Source organism: Tupaia chinensis, unplaced genomic scaffold, assembly GCF_000334495.1.
Source record: "Tupaia chinensis unplaced genomic scaffold, TupChi_1.0 Scaffold144991_2, whole genome shotgun sequence".
In the NCBI taxonomy this organism is placed as follows: domain Eukaryota; kingdom Metazoa; phylum Chordata; class Mammalia; order Scandentia; family Tupaiidae; genus Tupaia; species Tupaia belangeri.
Genome location: NW_006204851.1, coordinates 648,127 through 660,280, shown reverse-complemented (window position 1 = coordinate 660,280; position 12,154 = coordinate 648,127).

Below are 12,154 nucleotides of genomic sequence, written 5' to 3'. Positions count from 1 at the left end.
TAATACATTGTAAAGTTATATGTAATCCAATGTAATATAAAGAAGGTTATGATGATAATAAAAAATTTTTAAAAATTAAAAAAGAGAAAAAAAATAATGTGGACATCTTTGGGGAGCCATTTATGTGTCTACCATATTTGGTCTCTCCCAGATCACTCGTAATAATTCTGCATAGAGTGGAAGGGTTAAATGGAGAATAAAGAAAGGTAAAAGCACCTAAATCAATATTGTTTATCTTCAGAGCATCTGAGGTAAGACACAGTCACATATTTTTGTTTAGGTGCTCATTTAGCCATGTATGTAGTCAATAGAAACTTAAGACACATCTTAATATATATTAATCATTCAATAAATACTCAGTGAGTTAATGGCTGACTATATACGTCTGAATGTACATTTCCTCAAGTTTTCCACACATCTCTGTATTGAATTGTCTGTGCCCCAGTTAATAAAAATGTCATCACTGGGGACCAGCAGATGGTGGTGGACTCCCATGTAGTTGACCATGGTTCGAGTCCTGGACGTGGTGGCTTAAAAGTCATGCTAGGCACATGTACATGCATGTCCAAAATCCCAAGAAGAGAATGGAGAAAGGATTGTGGTGTGGCATACTCCTAGGGGAGTAATTTCTTGGTTTCTATCTCTCCAGCAAGCACACACACACTCTCTATAGAAAAAAAAAAAAATCTTAAAAAGAAACCTTAGAAAAAATAAAATAAAATAATAAATGCCATCATTTTCCCATGAGGCTCAAACCTTTGCTATGAAACAGTTCAGGAAAAGAAAGAAATTTATAGGCTGAATTTCCTTGGATAAGGGAAGAATCCTCAATAGTAAGACCAAGAAGCAGTAGTAATAGTGCCTAATGCCTTCTGAGTCTCATCAGAAAGGAACTGCAATCAGAGATGCAAAATTTTCTTCTCGTGTCAGAAGTAAAAAAAGTATTTGTTCTGTACTGTCTTGAAAGCTTAATAGATCAATAAACCAAATACTGTACAGTAATCCCCCTTATCTGTGGTTTCACCTTTCTGAAGATTCAGTTACTTATAGTCAACTGTGGACCAAAAATATAAAATGGGAATTTTCTAAAATGAACAATTCACAAGTTTTAAATTGTATGCCTTTCTAATTAGTAGATGAACTCTCACAATGTTCTGTTCCATCCCACCCGGGATGTGAATTTTTCCCTTGTCTAGCACATCCACATTGTATACTCTACTTGTCCATTAGTCATTTAGTCACCGTCTTTTGCCATCAAATCAGATGGCATGGTACTTCAGTGCTTGTGTTCAAATAATCCTTATTTTACTCAATATAGAAATTATTCTCTCCTTGGGGCCAGCAGGTGGCATGGTGCCAGACTCCCACATAGCCAACTACAGTTTGAGTCCTGGACCCAGTGGTTTGAAACACGCCAGGTGTGTGTGCATGCATTTCCAAATCTTTGGCAAATTATATATATATATATATATATTCTGTTTTACTATTATTATTGTATTGTTGTTAATCTCTAACTGTGCCTAATGTATACATTAACTTTTATCATAGGTATATATGTATGTATAAGGAAATAAATCATAGCATATATAGGGTTCAGCACTATCTACAATTTCAGGTATCCACTGGAAGTCTTGAAATGTATTTCCCACAGATAAGGAGGGACTGCTGTACAACAAAATCCTTGAAAATTAATAACATGAGACAGGTTTTTTTGTGAATTAAGCTATCCCCATTTGGTGTCATATATTCAAAAACTACAGTTCCAGTTCCTTGCAAGCCCATTTCTATATAGACAGGTTATCATCCCACATCTGTCTTTCCAGCTCAAAGAATTTGACTTTCCCAAATGGATCACATGTTCAGACACTTGAATCATAAGAATGTGGCTATTTGGGCTAACCCTGTGACCTCATGACTAAGGGATCTGGATCCTTCATGGCCAATTGCAGTTGTAATGCTGGCCTTGGTGGCTTGAAAAATACTCTGGGTGCATGTGCATGTGTGCCCAAAAGTTGGTAGGATGGAGAAATGTAGGAGAAGGGATTATGGTGTGGCCATACTCTACTGAGAAGGCAATCTTCTCTCTGTTTCTCCCTCTGATTCTCTCTTTCTGGCGAGTATACATACCCTTTGGCAATTAAAAAAAAAAAAAGAATGAGCACATTTTAATTGGAGAGTCTATAGACACTGATGGTAATTCAAATGCCAGTGAATGACCTCTGCTCCTGTAAAGGTTCCTAATGGTGTATTTATTGGATCAAATTGAGGCAATTTCTGCAAAAGCCTGCTAGTATGCTAAAGGGAAAAATAGACACTAATTGGCTCCTGACTGTATCTCTTTGTGTGTAACTGTGAGTCATATTCAGAAAGAAAAAAAAGGGGTAAAAAAAACTTTGCAAGGTTAGGGACCTGCAAAGCAAAACACACATTATTATTTTATGCCACTGACAACTCACTTTGCCTTTCTGAGATTTGACTCCATTGTCTCCACAAGGAGTTTCACTAACCACTGTCAGCTCTGCCAGGCACTGTTTCTGCTACCACTGGGCTCAGTTCTCAGCCCAACCTAAGTAGGCCAGGCACAAGTTGCACCCACCTGTGATCCTAGCCAACTGGGAGACTGGGGCAGGAGGATCACGTGGTGAAAGCCTGTCAAAAGCCTCTTTTCTCTCTCTCTCTCTCTCTCTCTCTTTCTCTCTCCCTCTCATAAAAATGTAAACGACTCTTTATCTCTTTTTCCCAAAACTTGTTGAATATACTTGAAAATAAAGTATAAATTTATTTCCTAAAGGGCAGGAAAATGTAGTGGATTCAGAGTAAGCAGTCAAGTATAATATGGAAATAACAGAAAAAGATCCATTGTAAGAAAAGCATAGAAACCAAAACTGCAAAAGAGAACTGGGAACATCATTATTATCATTTCAAAATTCTTGAATATGAACTGCATGTTCAAAATTGCAATCTAGGGACCAGCACTTAGCATAATGGCTATGTCGCTGGACTCCCATGTAGTCGACCGCGGCTCAAGGCCCGGACCCAATGGCTTAAACTCATGCCGGGCACATGTGCGTGTGTGCCCAACATCCCGAGAGGAGAATGGAGGAGAAGGGATTGTGGCGTGGTCATCCTTCCTGGGGGGTGATTTCTTGCTTTCTATCTCTCTGTCTCTCTCTGTCTTTCTGGCGAGTACACATGCCCAATAAGAAAAAAACCTCTCCAAAAAAAGAAGGAAAAAAAAATTGCAGTCTAGAGCAAAGGCATTGCTAGGACACCATTTCGTGGTATTTCTACCTTGCAAAGCCTGGTTGGAGATCATGAGATAGATCAGCTGAGTTTTGATTTCTTTTCAAAACTTTGAGTTTTTTTAAAGAAGAAAGGAATATTTTATAATAAAGTAGAAAGTGCTGTAACTAAGAGGACATATTGTAAATTTAGATAAATATGGTTTCAAATTACTTCTCTACCACTTACCAACTTGTGTGCTCTTGCAACATTTCTGAGCTTCTGTGGTAGAGAAGGACAGCAGTCCCCCAAAATCTATTTGTATGTTTCCCTTCCTCAGAGTACAGTTGTTACATGCAAGTGACTGCATAGTCAGGGACTATATTTTCTTGCATCTAGATGAGGCTGTGTGACTAGTTTTCACCAATGGAATAGAATCTGAAGCCCTAGAGTATAACGAAGGAATGAGCCAGTGTTCCTGAAACATCTCAAGAAGGAAAACTACCCACTAACCAAGAACACCCACTCTGGGCTATTATCTGAGAGAAATAAGCTTCGATTGTGTTAATCCACTGAAAATTTCATATTCACTTTTTGCAATGGTTATAGTCTCTATAATACAGATTCTGACTCCTGTGTCTAAAATGAAACTGTGTGTGTGTTTAAATGCACATGCATGTTTTTGTATGCAACTGGGTCTATTATCTAGGAGGTCATCAGAGAGAGCTGTGTCAATAGAATGGTGGAAACAGAAAGAGGACAAGAGGACTTTGGTATGATGGCAAAGTAGATAGTCAGGTGTTAGAAAGATTTGATTGTAAGAGAAATGGGATGAACTGCTTAAGGAAAAGATGAGGTCAACTCTCAGACTAATGATTTCTGTATCCAAATTTAAGCTCTAACACTTTAACAGCTGTGACCTTGGATAAATCACTTTACTTCTCTTTGCTTCCATTTTATCTTTATTATTATCATCATTATTACAATTTACATGTACAGAAATGGAGATACCACAAAGATAGCATGTTCCACAGAAAGAAGATAAGGTTCAGAACCAAAAGGACTAATCACATCGAGGCTTTGTTCTATTCAGCTTTGTCATCAGAACTAGGTCATTTGGCATCTCTAGCTCTCAGTTCCACCTCTCTAAATTAGGAACAGAATCTATTCCATCTATAGGGTTCTTGACAATATTCAAGAAAATCATTTTGTTAGCGTTCTTTGAAACATGAAGTGTTATTATATAAGTTGGATCTCCCAGTAGTCTGTTTGTAATGTACATACAGAAATGACACTTGGGTGCCTCTACACCCATAGTGTGTCCCAAAGAAGCTACATAACTTATCCCTGATTGTCTATATGATGAGTGACAGAACTTGGATGTAATTTAGATCATTATATTTGGAATAGGTGTATGTTTTTCCAAATGGCTATCTTGAGGGAAAAAAAACAGTCATTTGTGCTTATTTGAAAGTCATTTGCCAGTGACTGCTTCAGCTTTAGCTGGGATAACAGTGATGAAAATGAAAGTGATAGACAGAGGAAGAGAAGATCAGTGGAACTTGTTCTACAATTTGCTATAGGAGCTTAAGGAGGAAAAAAGGCATTTAGGATGATTCCAAACTGGAGAATACCTACTGCTTTACCATCCAGCAGCCTCCTCCATTCACCTGGGAATTGTCTCTATGCCCTAATTTTATGTCCCAGCAAGTACTGCCATGTTCTCCCCCTCAGGCTGCATAGAAATGTTATAGAGGTGGGCATTTGGCTCAACTCCACCAATAAGGTCCCCTTCTCTGATTTTCATACTTTGGTCAATAAATCACTCCCCAAGTAACTGTAAGGTATAATGTTATGGAACAATGCTGTCCAATAGAAATATAATGTGAATAGAATGTAATTTTAAATTTTCTAATTGCCATTTTTAAAAAGAAATGTGAAATTAATCATAATGATATATTTTACTTAGTGCAATACATTCAATATATTATTATTTCAACATGTAATTAATGTTTTCTCAATTAATGCCATCTTTTACATTCTTCTCCCTCCTTTTATTTGTATGTAGTCTTCAAAATCCAGTGCATTGCTTTCCACTTATAGCCAGCACATCTCAATTTGGACTGGCCACATTTCAAGCACTCAATAGCCATACATGATTGGTAGCTACTATATTGGATGACACAGGTCTCAAGGGCCATGTTGTCTACCATGTAGAGAGTCAGCCTAAAGAAAGAAAAGAAAATATGCAGAGCAATGCAAAAATGAGAAGTGGAAAGCAAAAGACAAGACTACTGGTGGCATTTAAGTCCCTGATTCTAGGAGTTCTTGAGGATCAGCTGCACTCACCACACCTAGAGCCAGACATAGCTTGACTGTTCTACGAGCTATTACAGTTTCCTTTCTATAATATCCTATTTTGCTTTTTTTAAAAATCAAGGAGAAAAATAGGAAGGCAACACATTTAAGGGACACTGAAATGGAGGATTGTCTGTTGATGGTAATGTGTATGATGTCTTTAACTGGACTGGCATAAAACGTAATCATATTGGGTAAATTCATTTTATAAGCTGTAGTGATGCACAGTGATTTAATGTATAAAATAAATTAAAATAATTATCAAAAGAGGAAATAGGGAGGAGAGGGAGTAGGAGAAAGAACAAGGGTTATTTGCATATAGTAACTCCCTAACCTGTAAAGAATTAACAATCAGTTAAAGGAACAGCAAAAATAATTAGGTAGTCATCAGAGAAAAATGATATGAATTATATGAATACATAACATTTTAAATAATTAGAAAAGCTTTATATTAACACAAAAATGTTATTGTTCTTATTATTGTTATTAACAGTAATTGAAGCCATTTATATTGCTTTACCTTAAGAATGGCTATTTTGTTCTTTTGAGAGGTTTTTGCTATAGGGCGCATGCGTTCGCCAGACAGACAGAGAGAGACAGAGAGACAGAAAGCGAGAAATCACCCCCCAGAGGGGATGGCCACGCCGCAATCCCATCTCCTCCGTTCTCCTCTGGGGATCTTGGGCACGCACGCACACGCGCCTGGCGTGACTTTTAAGCCACCGGGTCCGGGACTCAAACCACAGTCGATTACATGGGAGTCCAGCGACATAACCATTACGCTAATTGCTGGTCCCAAGAATGGCTATTATTTTGATGTGTATACTCACACCTCTGTTCTTAGCAGCCCTTACTCATTAATTGCTCACTTGCCTTTTTTCATATGAATCTTAAGTTTGACCTAAAAATCCTTCTCAGCTATGCTGTACTACTGCCTAGTAGCTGAAGCACAGATGTAAGTGGAAATGTATCTGTCACCCCTGCCTCATAGTTGAAATGAGTACATGTTATTCTTTCCCTCAATGAAGGATGAGAGACCTGTCTTTATGAGTGCATAATGCATGTGGTAACCTTCTCTCTCCTACAAATAGGGTATATGGGTGTCAGGCAGAGATTCAGTGGTAACACAACTGGACCCACATGGGAAAGGTCCTGAATTGGAGTACTGAGACGTCCTTGGGCACATTGAGCACACGCATGTGCATGAGCTAGGCCAGCTGAGAAGGGGGGTTAATCACAGCATGAAAACTCTGTTGGGGTGTCTGTTTATCTGTCTCTCTCTGTTTTATCCCACTTTCATAGAAAAAATAAACTTTTTTTTTTTTTAAAAAAAGAGTATGTATGTATATTGAGGTTGGGAGAGAAGCATGACTTCACAGGGGACTGAAGATCCTGCAAGTCAAAGAAGACAAAGCTAGAAATAGAAGTGTGAACAATGATTGCAGCCATATATATTTTTGTCCTCAGGTTGGAGTAGCTTGGGATGGCACCCTGACATGCAGAAACTTAGCCACTATAAAATGAGAGGTAATCAAAAGATTTAATAGGGATCCTCTGGATGGTACTCTATAACAGATCCAGTTCCTAAATATCCCATTTTTTAGTGTAATAAATATAAGCCAAGGAAGGAAGAGAGTAAAAATAATAATGCCTTAATAAGAAATTCTGTCACTGAATCTGTGAATCAAACCCCTGGAAAAAGTTGCAAATGAATCTGAACATTTCCCTGGTGGTGCAAGTGGGATGTTCAAAGAGGAAATGATACGTGTATAATTGCATCCAAAGAAGGGGAAAAAAAAGAGAGAGAAGACACAGAGAGAGAGATTTGATTAGAAATGAAAATGCAAAACCTTTTTTTCCCATCTTAAATTTCTTAATGCACAACAAAATATGCAGGGGGCTAGAAATACTCCTCTCTCTGGTTTCTCTATGACTTTTCAGGAATTATCTTCATTTTGTACATATGTCATTTACGGAAGAGGAAGAAACTACATTTTTAAAATAAATTCTATGAGACCGCACCCGAGCCAGCATTATTAGAATAATGGCTGATACAATGCTGCCCTCTAGCAATAGCTCAGATTGGGCTTCCTCCCCAGCACTCTTTTCCCCAGGACACTTAGACACCCTCTTACACCCAGAGCATGTCTACAGGAAGTCTAGCTTCCTAAGGAGAATCTAACAATGGTCAAGATGAGGTAACAGAAGCTCAGAATAGTCAAGTAACTTCCCCAAGGTCACACAGGTTTTCAGTGGCACAGCTGGAATTGGAACCTAGATTTTCATCTTGTTTTATTCTCCTCTGCCACACGTCCTTCTTTGTCTTCCTTCTTCTTCCTCCTTCCATCTAAGGATGGAGGTGGTTAACTTTTGGTGATCAGGTCATTGTAAAACTGTGAGTGGCATCAGAATAAGAAAGAGTCCTAGCCCAATGGATGACCAGAGCAATTAATTATTTCTTTAGATTATTTCAGGTTTGGGTGGAAGGAGGAAAAATTTACAAGAAAGAAGCCATACTTCCCTGAGAATTCCCTTTGAGCTAGAGTTTCGGGCCTCTAGCCATCCCCAAAATACAAGCCCACATTCACCTTTGTTCTGAAGCAATCGTTGTTACAGAAGGCAGCAGTTTGAAGAAAGAAGTTATGGATCTGAGCTCATGAGGAGAATCTGTCTTCCTAAGCCCTTTTCCCAATCCTGCAATGTTTTGGGGCAGCAGTACAACTGGACCCACATGGGAAGGCTCCTAGGTTCATGTCCAAGGAACACCACCACCCCCACCTCAACTGATGAATGTATAACAAAATGAAGGCTATGCATTGCAAGAGCGTATTATTTAGCTTGGAAATAAAAGAATGAATTACTGGGACCAGCTGTTAGCCTAATGGCTATGTCATTGGACTCCCACATCGTCAACCACGGTTCGAGTCCTGGACCCGGTGGCTTAAACTCACTCCGGGCACGTGTGCGTGCGTGCCCAAGATCCCAAGAGGAGAATGGAGGAGAAGGGATTGTGGCGTGGCCATCCCCCCTGGGGGGGTGATTTCTCGCTTTCTGTCTCTCTGTCTCTCTCTGTCTGTCTGGCGAGCGCACGTGCCCTACAGCAAAAACCTCTTCCAAAAAAAAAAAAAGAATGAATTACTGATCCCTGTTACAACATGGATGAACCTTGAAAACATTATGCTAAGAAACCAGTCACAAAAATTCACATAAAATATGATTTCTTTTATATAAATGTGTAGATTTAGATAAATCTATAGAGACAGAGACCAGGAGATGGCACAATGATTACGTTGCTGGGCTCCCACTTAGTCAATCGCAGTTCAAGTCCCAGATCCAGCAGCTTAAAACTCACACCAGGCACAGAGAGAGAGAGAGAGAGAGAGAGAGAGAAAGTAGATCAATGATTTCCAGGAGCTGGATGAAGGAGAGAATGGGAGTAACTGCTAAAGGGTATAGAGTTTCTTTTTAGAGTGATAAGAATGTTTTATAATTAGGTGGTGGTGACAGTTGCACAACCAGGTGAATATAATAAAAACCATTTAATTGTACATTTTAAATGGGCTACTTATATGATATGTGAATTATATCGCAATAAAACTATTACAAAAAAATAAAACCTTGAAAAAGTTATTCATGGGACCAGCAGATGGTGTAATGGTTGCATCACTGGATTCTCATGTGGTCAACGGCAGTTTGAGTCCCGGGCCCAGTGGCTTGGGGTTCATGCCAGGTGTGTGTGCATGTGTGCCTAGGATCCTAAGAGGAGAACAGAGGAGAAGGGATTGTGGAGTGACCATCCCCCCTGAGGGGTGATTTCTCACTTTCTGTGTCTCTGTCTCTCTCTGTCTCTCCAGCGAGCACACATGACCTATAGAAAAAAATCTCTCAAAAAAATGTTCCAAGAAATGGTGGGAAATCAATACCCATTAATACATCAGTGCTTATACCAGTAAAAGTCTCTACAAAGACTGACAAAAGATAGAGGCTTCTTTTCCTTAAATCTTGCCAACTTTTCCAGAGCTGGCTTAGCTCTAAGTGCAGTACCTTTTCTGTGAAAAACAGGTTTCTCAGTGGAGATAGTCGAGCAGTGTACACAGAATTAGAGGTTCACAGATTTGACACTCTCTGCTTTGTAAATATTCCATTGTCAGCTAACCTATGTCTCTCTCTCCTGACTCTACCACACCTGCCCTAGAGGACTTAAGAGTTTACTGATTTGTCATTAAGATCTCTGTTTGTTTTTTTGGCCCTTGGGGTTTCTCTTTCTTTATTTCAAGCTTAGTTGTGAGTCTCCTTCCCCACCCCCACCCCCATAGTTTATTCAGCATTTCTTTGAGTTTATAATGAGAAAAGATTAGATTTGATCTATTAAGAGATAGATTATTTCTATTAAGTTATTGAAGTTTCTGGTGCATTTTTAAGGTGTGTATTCCCTCATCGACCCCACCACACACAAAGTTTGAACTAGGATGGCCTTCCCTGTGAGGGCATTAGTATGGAAGGTAGGGGTATGGAGTATCTAAATTACTAATCATCTCCATTCCTTATGTCATTCTCCCCTTTCTTGAGGGAAAATGTGATAAAGTGGGAAAAGTATGTGCTGAGAAAGTGCCAGCTCTTGTTGTCATCATTAAAAATCCCTTCCACTTTCAGAGTCCTGTCCCCTTCTGCAGCTGTCTGGGTCCAAGATGCATTTCTTTGTAAAGGGGAGATGCCTAGGGGAGATCTTACCTTCATTCTTAGGCCAAAGCTCAGAACAGAGGCTACTACACTCTGAGACTACAGCTAGATCCTGAGCAAGACCCCTTGAGTTCAATAGCACTCCACAATTATTGATTCTTTTCTCTGAATATTGAAGGTTTTCCTCAAGTTCCCCCAGGAGGCTTCACATCTGGATGTAAGAAAGAGAAGAGGAAAAGCAGGGCCATTTTTGCTCAGGCCCTCAGCTTTATGAGCTTCAAATGTTAGCTGCTGTTCAGTGGCAAATTTATTCAGGGGAACAAGGTGAGTCCTCACAGGAGTCATCTAGCTCTGAATAAGGAAGCTGTATATATAGCGGAACAATTTCATGTGTAGGCACTGGGGTCTGTTTGTATGTGTTCAAATCCCAGTTCTGCTGCTTCTTAGCTCTGTAGTCTTGGACCACTTAACTAACCCTGCTGGGCCTCAGTATCCTTGTCTGTAAAATAGAGTTAATGAGACCCATCCAGTTCTCAAGTTTGCTGTGCAGATTATATGAGATAATCCAGATGTACAATTAGTCCAGAATTTGGTCCTCCTTAAGTATTCCTTTGATGCTGATATTAATCTGTGACTTTTGTCAGTCTTTGGCTATGGATTTACTATTAAACCTACAGCCACAGTTTAAATAGAATCCTTGAAGAGACTGGATCCTGAATATGCCCCAACTAGCCCTATTCTCTCCCATATATTTTCCAACTCCCTCAGGGCCAACTACAGGTTTACAGTGTAGAAAAGGAAAAAATGTTCCCCCTGTATTCTTATGTGCCTGAAACCTTAGAATTGAATTGACAAAACACTAAAGCGAAGGGCTGAAAAATGTATCCCAAGCAAATGGAAACCAGAATAGGGCTAGAGCTGTGATACTGATTTCAGTCAAAGTGGACTTTAAGACAAAAACTGTAAGAAGAGACAAAGAAGGGCATTATATAGTAGTAAAAGTGCTAATTCATCAAGAAGATATAACGCTTATAAATATCTATGCACCCAATACAGGAGCACCGAAATACATGAAGGAAAGACTGCTAAAAGGAGATTTAAAAGGAGAGATGAACTGTAACACGCTAATTGTTGGGGATCTCAACACTCTATTATTTCCTTTCTACAAATCACTCAGACAAAAAATAATTAGAGATAGAGGATTTAAATGATACTATAAATAAAATGGACTTGATACACATCTCTAGAACCTTCCACACAAAAACCATGAAATACACATTTTTCTCACCACTGCATGGAAACTTTTCAAAAGTTGACCACATGATAGGGCTCAAATCAAGCTTTTGTAGATTCAAAGGCAAAGAAACCATATCCAACATCTTCTCTGACCATGATAGAATTAAACTTAATATTAATTTCAGAATAAAAGCTTTGAAAATACACAAACATATGGAGACAAAACAACCTACTCCTGAATGACTTCATAATTATTGAAGAAATTAAGACTGACATCTAAAAATTCATGGAAGTCAATAACAAGTATATGAGTTTCCATAACCTATAGGGCACAGTAAAAGCAGTCTTAAAAGGGAAGTTCATAGAAATTAGTGTGCATAAGAAAAAGATGGAAAGATGCTAAATGGACAACCTAACATCATGCCCAAGAAAACTGGAAAAACAACAAAGAAATCTAAAAAATGCCAGGAGAAAACAAATAATAAACATGCAAGCAGAAATAAATTAAATAGAAAATAAATAAACTATACAGAAAATAAATGAAAAAAAGAAAGAAAGGCAGAAAGAACCCTTGAAAATATACAAACACACAGAAACTAAACAACCTTCTCCTGAATGACTTCACAACCACTTGGAGAAATTAAGACTAAAATTAACA